The sequence below is a fragment of the Eurosta solidaginis genome, chromosome 1, assembly GCF_040869045.1.
Source record: "Eurosta solidaginis isolate ZX-2024a chromosome 1, ASM4086904v1, whole genome shotgun sequence".
NCBI classification, from domain to species: Eukaryota; Metazoa; Arthropoda; class Insecta; order Diptera; family Tephritidae; genus Eurosta; species Eurosta solidaginis.
Window position 1 is genome coordinate 225,677,914 of NC_090319.1, and position 12,182 is coordinate 225,690,095.

At 35.0% G+C, this 12,182-nt stretch overlaps 1 protein-coding gene across 3 annotated transcripts in view; it reads left to right on the plus strand.

The window, feature by feature from the left end:
* The first annotated feature begins 415 nt into the window (after nucleotides 1-415).
* Snap25 (Synaptosomal-associated protein 25kDa) overlaps nucleotides 416-12,182 on the plus strand; it is a 1,254,720-nt gene continuing 1,242,953 nt past the window's right edge. The window contains exon 1 of one of the 3 annotated variants that reach the window (XM_067769106.1): nucleotides 416-582. The gene's annotated coding sequence lies outside the window, so the exon portion shown is untranslated. The remainder of the gene's footprint in view (nucleotides 583-12,182) is intronic. The other 2 variants (XM_067769109.1, XM_067769100.1) reach the window with 2 other exon arrangements.

Sequence of the window (12,182 nt, forward strand, 5' to 3'; positions counted from 1 at the left end):
ACAGAAGTACTCTTCGAAAAGCCAAGGAAAATTGGCGAAAAGTCGGGTAGTAAGGTGAAATAAATGAGTTTTATTTGCAGAATAAATATAAAACCTTGAAAATACTTATAGTAAACTTTTAATGTTTCTTTTATAAAAAAAAAAACGGTGAAAACGCAAAATGACTTTTCAAAAACGTTTTTCGATATACATATAAATTTTAAATTTTTACTTATGTATATCTGATTTATTTCATATCAGGAAAAAATTGGCTATTCGAGCTCTTTTTATTTGATAACTCTAGTAAGGCTGAGAAATTCGTGCTATCACTGAGAGCTTCCTAATTGCGCGATTAATCGGCATTGGAAAAATATTACGTATAGGTCGGGCTATTAACGTTTTGTCAGTATGGCATCATTATTCGCCTAAGTTTTTTTAAATATACATATGTTTGTATGAATACATAAAAGAGATATATAAATTGTCATTCGACGTAAAGAAAAGTTCAGAATCACAAACAACTAAACCATATTTAATTTGGTACTATTTTTATGGGATTTTGTCTCGTTCCGCAGTCAACTACTATTAGTTCAGAAAAATAAGGTAACTGATATACAGCGCTCTATGTCAAGCTAAAATGTCCAATATGAATAACACATTTACATACAAAAATAAACAACTTCCGTTGTTTTCAGCAGGGATTATAGGGTTGGTCTTCCATAAATGTGTAGAAGTATGCACTAAAAGTCCATATGTATAAAGAGATACAAAAGTTTGTTTGATAAAGTTCTTAAGCATACATATTTTAAATAAATTTATGCTGGTACGATTAGCTGAAGGGAAATGTGAGCTTATACAATATCGATTTTCCAAATTTCACACTAACTTATTCACCTTCAGTTAAACCTCTAACCTGGGTTTTCTTCCATGTGCAAAATAAATAAAGTTATAAGTAAATGATCTATTCCGAAAAGAACATTGGATGCATTGATAAGTCTAAAGTTAAAAGTTTGAACTTTCTAATTGAATTTTGTTTGTGTAAATATATACACAGAAACAAATTATTCCAGGTATAGAACGACTCCTATAGCAAAATATACTAATAATGCGTAGTATATGGATTTTATGTTTGAGAGAGTTGCTTTCATAATTTGTCCACATTCGTTCACTTGAAATTAAAATTGTGCATGTATTTTCGAATTATCAGCGAAACATATCTTTGGAACACCAATTAAGTTTTGCTGGAAACTGTCAAACTGTTAGTTTCCTGAACTTCCATTAGAATTTAGGCCGAGCTTCTCTTCTAACTTGCGTCGTGCTCCTTTCAAATTTTTCTACAAATTGGCGGGATGGGACCTACAAGTTTTACGCTGACTCCGAACGGTTTCCATTTTTTTATTTCGTTTATTTTACCTAGATGGGTTTGTTTTAATTGTATAAAGTAGTATATTTTCATTTCGATATTTAAGTTCAATATTATTTTTACATAATTTATTTCCATACAAAATTGGAAAATCTTGCAATCCATTTTCGAGTAACCTCCCGGAGACCCTAGCTTGAAAATTGGAACACACATCGAAATCCGACGACAATTAAACATAAGGGAAAAAACTTTGATAGATTGTTCAGGGATTGCGGAAATTCTAAGAAATGTCCTAACTTGAAAATTTTGTTTTTTTCCGCTAGGTGGGTCAGGGATCGTGAAAATTAAAAAAATCGTCCGAACTTGAAAATTTTGCTTCGAGTTTTAAGAACTTCCCGATAACATAGTTACTCACAATTTTGAACATAGCTTTGGACCTATTCCGTTGTAGTAATCAGGATAAAGAAGTTGTCTATATGGGACAAGGAGCGCAATATTCAGAGAGTCCATTTACAACATATGGAATATTATGACGGCTACTTGAGAAACTTCCCACAGAGCCGGTTTCTTGAAACTAAGAACATGCTCTATAACCCGATGACAATACAACACGAAGGTGGTCCAGGAATCCTGAGAAGTCAAAAAATCTTCCGAGATTGGAAAATGTGCTTTTGAGTTTTAAAGAACTTCCCTGTAACGCAGTGGCCTGGAAATTTAATTATGTATAGCTTTGGGCTTTATTAAGTCGTAATATTTAGCATACACAAGTTGTATCGATGTGAGGGGGATCGGGATATTTAAAATACAACATGGCGACCGCTACTTGGAAATTTCCGTAGAGCTATGTTCTTAAAACTTATATCGCTTTCGAGTTTCAAGAATTTCGATAGACCAGTGACTTGAAACTTTAAATACAGCTTTGGGCTTTATAACATTTTGATGTTGAGGAAAAAAGAGGCTTCTAGATGCGACGAGATCGAGATATTTATAACGTTTCCTATTCTGGAAAAGTGTTACGCTTTTTGTGCGCTGCGTTGTCGTTGTCGTTTGTCCTGTATTTATAGTTCGAAGGTACATGAACAGGTATAGTCAAAATTGATGCTTGTGCATATTTAGTTATGTGTATGTGCTGTGTGCTCATTCAGAATCGAGGGTGGGTTTTACTGATCGGTTTTGTGGCTGACTGAGGCAGGTCAAAGTCCGTAATTTTAGTCGTTTCACCTTCTTTGTGGATTTTTTGTTTTGGTGCGTTAATTGTTTTGTGGTTATTTGTTGTTGTGTGTTTGTCTGTTGTACCTGTGTCATTACCTTGTTTCTTGTAAACAAGTTTTAAAGGCTCGAATATTGTGTCAGAAATTGTGTTTATCTGTTCGTTTCTTATTCTACGGTCGAATGATTTCTGTGTGTAGATTTCCATGTTTTCGAGTAAGTTAACACGTCGGCCTTTTGCTTGTATGTGAAAAACCCTAACTGTTGTATTGATGTTTGCTGGGGAACATTCATTTTCGACCATGTGATTCGCGAAGTTAGACTCAGGTATAATGTTTGGATTCCGTGTTTTTTGTAGTAATCTCTAATGTGCTCTCGGAACCTCGTTCTTATTTGCCATCCTGTTTGACCTATGTAACTATGTTGGCATCCGCAGGTAAGCTTGTATACGCCGTAGATACTAAAAGGTTCCTCTGAGTTAATGATAATTCTTAGTTTCCGGCATATATTGTTCGATGCTTTGAACGCTGTGTTAATGTCGTATTTTTTAAAGAAGTTTGCCAATTTATATGTTGCTTTTCCAGTATATGTCATAGTCGTCCAGGTGTTATTATTTTCCTTGTCATTATTTCTTTTTGGCTCACCATGCGTCCTTCTGAGCTTATCTATTAGTGCTTTTTTATATCCTTTGTTTGCAGCAATGTTATGTATGACTTCAAGTAAAGTGGGTAAATTTTTTGCCTTTGCAATTCATGAGGCAAAGATGACTTTTTACCAAACTAAATCAAATACAAAAACTAAATCGAAAGGAGAAAATTTATTGTCGAAAACTGTGCTAGTTGTTGTATTGTGTAGAAAAGTAAAGTATTTTAAATAAACATCCCAATCAGAAAGTGTATCGTTTAAATATGCACGTAAGTATTCATTAAAAACTCTATGATTGTACCAACAGTTTCATGATGGTATGCAGTTGAAAAACCATGTTTTATGTTTAAAAGTGATGTCAATTCATTTTTAAATTCTAATTCTAAATATGATGATGGCGTTCATTACGCCATATGTTAAAATAAATGTTTCAAAAATTGCCGATGCAATTGTTTTTGCTGATTTATATGGTATAGCCAGGGTCGCGGAGAGGGGAGAGGGGGGAGGAGGGCAGCCAGGGCAATTGCCCTGAGGCCCGGAAGGTTTTTGGGGGACCAGCAAGGCAAAGCAGTATTGACAGTACTCTAAATAGGATTTCATAGATACATACATATTTTGTTGCAAAAAAAAAAATTATTTTAAAATTGAAAATCACTTAACTAAATCATAAGCATAAGATCAAATACTATGGGGCATAGTCATAGTCGAAATAAAATGTGATTTTAATTTAGATAAACGTTTTTGACACAATTATATATTTATCTGTCAAAAATGATTCAACTAACTTAAAATCACATTTTATTTCGAATTCCCAATGACTTAAGTGGTCGCCATTTCCTTCAAATCATACTCCATACTACTCTAAAAAAACGAAGAAAAAATAAAGAATGGTGCTGAACAATAATATTATCCCGTTCGTAATCTCCGAATAATCGGATGTATAAGATAAGAAATATCTAGTGAACAGATCTACATACCTAAACGATTTTTAAGATAAATATAAAATAAAAAATAGGTAGATACTTTGTGTGAGGATGCAAAGTTTCAGGTTTTTTGTGGTCTGCGTGTAAAAACTATGACTACGAATCACGTATTTCAACAAAATATGACGTAAACGAACTATTTGATGAAATTTTATGAATTTTGAAGCTTCTAGCCGTAAAAAAGGGGCAAAAAAATACAGTTTATATGGGGTATATAAAATATGTACCACCGATCTCTATGATTTTTTCAGACAACAATATATGCTATATACGTAAGCATTTGGTGAAATTTGAAGCTTCTAGCTGTTAAAATGGGGCAGAAATTGCGCAAAGTTTCTTATCTGAACAATCGGTTGTATGAGATATATACTATATATACCACCGATCTCAATGATTTTTTTCGACAACAATATATACTATACACGTAAGCATTTTGTGAAATTTGAAGCTTCTAGCTGTTAAAATGGGGAAGAAATTGCGCAAAGTTTCTTATCTGAACAATCGGTTGTATGAGATTATATATACCACCGGTCTCTATGATTTTTTCAGACAACAATATATGCTACACACGTAAACATTTGGTGAAATTTGAACATATCTAAACGATATTTAAGATATATATAAAATAAAAAATAGATAGGTACTTTGTATGAGGATGCAAAGCTTCACGCTAGACAGTTTATATGGAGTAAATAATATATATATACCACCGATCTCTATGATTTTTTCAGACAACAATATATGCTATATACGTAATCATTTGGTGAAATTTGAAGCTTCTAGCTGTTAAAACGGGGCAGAAATTGCGCAAAGTTTCTTATCTGAACAATCGGTTGTATGAGATATATACTATGTATACTACCGATCTCAATGATTTTTTCAGACATCAATATATGCTATACACATAAGCATATGGCATATAAGCTTCTAGCTGTTAAAATGGGGCCAAAATCGGAAAAAAATATATATATACTATATATATATACTATATATACCATCATATATATATTATATATATCACCGATCTCTATGATTTTTGACACAACAATATATACTATATACGTAAGCAATCGGTGAAATTTGAAGCTTATAGCTCTTAAAATGGGGTAGAAATTGCGAAAAGTTTCTTATCTGAACAATCGGTTGTATGAGATATATACTATATATACCACCGATCTCTATTTTTTTTACAGACAACAATATATGCCATATACGTAAGCTTTCGGTGAAATTTGAAGCTTCTAGCTGTTAAAATGGGGCTAAAATTGCGAAAATATTTATATATACTATATATACCACCATATATATACTATATATACCACCGATCTGTATGATTTTTTTAGAGAACAATATATGCTATATACGTAAGCATTCGTTGAAATTTGAAGCCTCTAGCTCTTAAAATGGGGCAGTAATTACGAAAAGTTTCTTATCTGAACAATCGGTTGTGGGGGATATATACTATATATACGACCGATCTCATCAATTTTTTCAGGCAACAATATGTGCAATATACGAAAGTATATGGTGAAGTTTGAAGCTTCATTCTGTTAAATTGAGTAAGATATTACAAAAATCCTCTTTTTCTGAAAAATCGGTCGTATGGAGGATATATGCTATAGTGGTCCCATCCGGCCGGTTCCGACAAATGTCTAATCGGACACCCAAATACACCCGCTCACCAAATTTTATCAAGATATCTCAAAAATTGAGGGACTAGTTTGCATACAAACAGACAGAGAGAAATCACATATTTCAACAATATATGACGTAAACGTAACTATTTGATGAAATTTTATGAATTTTGAAGCTACTAGCCGTAAAAAAGGGGCAAAAAAAATATGGGGTATATAAAATATGTACCACCGATCTCTATGATTTTTTCAGACAACAGTATATGCTATATACGTAAGCATTTGGTGAAATTGGAAGCTTCTAGCTGTTAAAATGGGGCAGAAATTGCGCAAAGTTTCTTATCTGAACAATCGGTTGTATGAGATATATACTATATATACCACCGATCTCAATGATTTTTTCAGACAAAAATATATACTATACACGTAAGCATTTGGTGAAATTTGAAAGTTCTAGCTGTTAAAATGGGGAAGAAATTGCCAAAGTTCCTTATCTGAACAATCGGTTGTATGAGATTATATATACCACGGGTCTCTATGATTTTTTCAGACAACAATATATGCTATACACGTAAACATTTGGTGAAATTTGAACATATCTAAACGATTTTTAAGATAAATATAAAATAAAAAATAGGTAGGTACTTTGTGTGAGGATGCAAAGCTTCACGGTTTTTGTGGTTTGAATGTAAAAGCTATGAATACGAATTACGTATTTCAAAAATATATGACGTAAAGGTAACTATTTGATAAAATTTGATGAATTTTGAAGCGTCTCTCCGTAAAAAAGGGGCAAAAATGACAGTTTATATGAAGTAAATAATATATATATACCACCGATCTCTATGATTTTTTCAGACAACAATATATGCTATATACGTAATCATTTGGTGAAATTTAAAGCTTGTAGCTGTTAAAATGGGGCCGAAATCGCAAAAAAAATATATATATACTATATATATATACTATATATACCATCATATATATATTATATATATCACCGATCTCTATGAGTTTTTGACACAAAAATATATACTATATACGCAAGCAATCGGTGAAATTTGAAGCTTCTAGCTGTTAAAACAGGGCAGCAATTGCGCAAAGTTTCTTATCTGAACAATCGATTGTATGAGATATATACTATGTATACCACCGATCTCAATGATTTTTTCAGACATCAATGTATGCTATACACATAATCATTTGGTGAAATTTGAAGCTTGTAGCTGTTAAATTGGGGCCGAAATCGCAAAAAAAATATATATATACTATATATACCATCATTATATATTATATATATCACCGATCTCTATGATTTTTTGACACAAAAATATATACTATATACGCAAGCAATCGGTGAAATTTGAAACTTATAGCTGTTAAAATGGGGTAGAAATTGCGAAAAGTTTCTTATCTGAAAAATTGGTTGTATGAGATATATACTATATATACAACCGATCTCTATGATTTTTACAGACAACAATATATGCCATATACGTAAGCATTCGGTGAAATTTGAAGCTTCTAGCTGTTAAAATGGGGCTAAAATTGCGAAAATATATATATATACTATATATACCACCATATATATACTATATATATAACCATATATATACTATATATACCACCGATCTGTATGATTTTTTCAGAGAACAATATATGCTATATACGGAAACATTCGTTGAAATTTGAAGCCTCTAGCTCTAAAAATGGGGCGGTAATTACGAAAAGTTTCTTATCTGAACAATCGGTTGTGGGGGATATATACTATATATACAACCGATCTCATCAATTTTTTCAGGCAACAATATGTGCAATATACGAAAGTATATGGTGAAGTTTGAAGCTTCAATCTGTTAAATTGAGTAAGATATTACAAAAATCCTCTTTTTCTGAAAAATCGTTTGTATGGAGGATATATGCTATAGTGGTCCGATCCGGCCAGTTCCGACAAATGTCTAATCGGACACCCAAATACACCCGCTCACCAAATTTTATCAAGATATCTCAAAAATTGAGGGACTAGTTTGCATACAAACAGACAGACGGACATGGCTAAATCAACTCAGCTCTTCAACCTGATTATTTCGGTATACTTAATGGTGGGTCTATCTATTTTCCTTTAAGGACTTACAATTTTAGGTTTCGTGACGAAATTAATATACCATTTCATTTTCATGAAAGATATAAAAATACGAGCAGAACAGTTCGAAAATATAAAAGAACCTTGCAACAAGAATGAGCTTGGTGCAATTTGTTTGCATTGGGACGGAAAGCTGTTACCAGCTCTTACTAGGAATGAAAAAGTTGACAGACTTCCAATCATAATGCGGGCGTGCGGAGCAACTACTGGAAGTGCCCGCACTTAAAAGAGGAACTGGCAGAGAACAGGCGTCTGCTGATTGTAAAGCTATATTTGAATGGGGACTTCACGATCATATAAAAGCTTTGGTGTTCGACACAACTGCAGTAAATACAGGCCGTTTTAGTGGAACCTGTACGACTATTGAACACAGTCTTCAAAAGCAGCTTCTTTGGTTACCTTACCGTCACCACATTTTGGAAGTCGTATTAAAAATTGCCTTTGAAGTTAAGTTGAGCAAAACCGAAAGCCCAAATGTAAAAATATTTGAGCAATTTAAAAATACATGGGAAAATCTTAACCAAAATAATTATCAGACTGGAATGGAAGACAATGATGTCAAAAAATATTTAACAGTAGATAAAGATAAAATAATTGAACGATGCGATCAAAACTAAACAGCCAAGAGATGATTACAGGGAGTTGAGCTAACACTAATATTTCTTGGCGAGACTCCACCTATTCGCGATGCAGATTTTCGCGCCCCTGGGGCTGTCCACCACGCGATATGGATGGCAGAAGCTATATACTGCTTAAAAATATTTTAATTTCGACGTGAATTTGATTTGAAGATAAGAAAACTTTATGATAAAAAATGATAAAAGATAAGAAAACTTTATGTAATATATGCATTTTTATTGTTTCAATATATGTTGAGATGTGGTTCTCTGCCCTTCTGCTGTACAAGCTCCATACAAAGATTTCCAGCTTTTGAAAAAACTGGATTATTTTAAAAAAAATGTATGCTGATATATCTCAAGTTGCATTACACAAATTTAAAAACCACTTATGGTACTTGAGTCCTGAATGTGCGGCTTTAGCATTTTTTGATAACTCTGTTGAGTAAAAAAAAATATGGTGAAGACATTGAGTCGTGACACTTAAGATGAAGACGTAAAATGCGCCTCAATTCAAAATCTAAATGTTATACATGTTATTGAAGGCGGAATGGATCGGTTCATTTCTTCTGAGACAAATAATTTTTTTCTTCGCTTTAAAATCAATACAGCATTTTTGAAAAATGATCCAAGTTCATGGCCTGCGGATAGTAATTTTAAACTGCCCTTCAAATTGTTAATGACATTCACGTGGTAAACGATACAGCTGAACGAGCGGTGAAATTGATGCAAGACTACAACCCAATCTCACAAAAGATGAGGAACAAAAACAGTATATATTGCAAGTAGTCAAAAACTATCAAAAACAATTTCCTATGAGCACGAAGGAGATTTAATTACAAAACTTTTTATAATTACACCATTTAATAAAATAAATAATCATCAGGCAAAGAATGCGAATATATGTGAAAATTTCGCTGTTATTTTTTAATTTGGTTTTTTCTGGATTAAATATTAATGTTAAAGAAAACTAATACAGAGCAACACTGTTCATCAGATATATCCCTAGAATATTTGTGAATAAAGTTTTTCTACAAAATAAATATTACTGAAGTTTAGAACAATTAAAGCGAGCCATAGTGAGAAAAATTGCATTTATAGCTAACTTTGTGGGCTCAAGGCACGCCCAATAATTATGCAAACGATCTAAAATTTTTTATATACAATTTTTTTTGAATTTGGAATAAATCTAAGGGGTTTGCCAAGTGAAAATACAAAAAAAAAAATGTTTTCCATATAACTTGCGGTCACACTACTATAGACCCATAAGCTTAACATCATTTCTGCTCAAAACCTTTGAGAGGCTGATAGATGTGTACATAAAGTCCATCGTGGATGAAAAGCTGTTTTCCACAACACAACATGCGTGCACCAAAGGCAAGTCGGTAGACACTGCATTGCATACGGTGTTAATACCCATAGAGAAAGCCCTGGAATATAAGGAATATGCTCTAGGAGTCTTCTTAGACATTGCCGGGGCTTTCAATAATGTTTCTAATTGGGCGATTATGGATGGTCTTAATTACTTTAAAGTACATCCAGCCTTAACGAGATGGATCGGCTGCATGTTAAATTGCAGGAAGATTACATTACAATGGGGATTGTATGAGGCCACGAAATCACTGGACAGGGGAACGCCGCAGGGAGGGGTGCTATCACCTCTGCTGTGGACGCTGGTCATCAACCAACTGCTCAAGCGATTCGATGAGGGATCCGTAAAACTTACGGCTTACGCAGATGACGTTGCAATTGTCATAAGTGGCAAGCGCCTTCCAACGATTAGCTCTTTGATGGATCGGGCGCTTCGGGATATTCATACCTGGGCATCAAATGCCGGGTTGAAAGATAACGCGGATAAGACTGATATAGTCTTGTTTACAAAGAGGTGCAAGGTCCCAAATTGGATCAGGCCTAAGTTAGGAAGGGTGGCCCTACAGGAGGAAGCTTGCACAAAATATCTAGGAATCATCCTAGACAGTAAGCTGTCATGGAAACTCAACGTGGAGGAGAGGGTGAAGAAGGCTTCAACGGCACTTTATGCATGTAAAAGAATGCTGGGGTGTACGTGGGGCTTATCGCCCTCTCTTTCTCATCGGGTTTTTAGATCGATTGTAAGCATTATTCTATACTATGGAGTTCTTGTTTGGAGGAAAGCCCAACAAAAAACAACATACCTCAAAAAATTAGAGGGGAGGGGGTATGCAGACTATCAATGCTTAGCATTACGGGAGCCCTGAAAACAACCTCGACAGCTGCATTGTATCCCATTCTGCACATTCCACCTATAGACCTGGTAGCAAAGAGCATAGCGTTCACAACTGCAACCAGGCTCGGTGCCTGGGGGCAGCTGGAGCGCCGACCATACGGCCATAGTAGTATAGCGGCATCAATCACAAGACGAATAGACTACCTGATTCCCTATCTGTGCTTCGAGGGCAATCCTTAGGCCACAATAGACGTGGACGGCTGGCGCAAGCGTACTCAAATGACGGACGAGGCGATACGTGTACTCAGATGGTTCCAAAGTAGTGGAAGGAGTAGGGTCTGCGGTATACTGTGCTGATTTGGAAATAAACAGATCCTACAGGCTCCCGGATTACTGTAGCGTTTTCCAAGCGGAAATAGTAGCCGTAACCAAAGCAGTAGAAACCCTGGAAGAAAATAGCCCAAGCTGCAAGCGTGTTAACTTTTATATTCACAGTCAAGCAGAAATTAAGGTAATAATCTCGCATAGCACAGCATCTAAATGCGTGTTAGAGTGTAGGCAGTCCCTGGAGAGAATCGGGACAGGGAGAAGCATACATCTATATTGGGTCCCAGGGCATATGGGAATAGATGGGACTGAAAAAGCGGATGAAATAACTAAAAAGGGTGCATCCCTTGAAACTTGCTCGGTAGACATCCCAATTAGACTGGGCGAGATTAAGCGAAGGCGAGAGGTGCACAGGATCGACCAAGCAGGAAAGGCGTGGGTTCAAGCGCGGGGCTGTAAAGTGTCGAAGGTTATGTGTAGGTCTTACAACCTTAGACTAAATAAGTTGCTTCTATCATTAACAAGTAAGGAAGGTTAAGTTCGGGTGTAACCGAACATTACATACTCAGTTGAGAGCTATGGTGACAACATAAGGGAAAATAACCATGTAGGAAAATGAACCGAGGGAAACCCTGGAATGTGTTTGTATGACATGTGTATCAAATGAAAGGCATTAAAGAGTATTTTATGAGGGAGGGGCCATAGTTCTATAGGTGGACGCCATTTAGGGATATAGCCATAAAGGTGGATCAGGGTTGACTCTAGAATGCGTTTGTACGATATGGGTATCAAATGAAAGGTGTTAATGAGTATTTTAAAAGGGAGTAATCCTTAGCTCCATAGGTGGACGCCGTTTCGAGATATCGCCATAAAGGTGGACCAGGGGTGACTCTAGAATGCGTTTATACGATATGGGTATCAAATGAAAGGTGTTAATGAGTATTTTAAAACGGAGTAATCCTTAGTTCCATAGGTGGACGCCGTTTCGAGATATTGCCATAATGGTGGACCAGGGGTGACCCTAGAATTTGTTTGTACAATATGGGTATCAAAAGAAAGGTGTTAATGAGTATTTT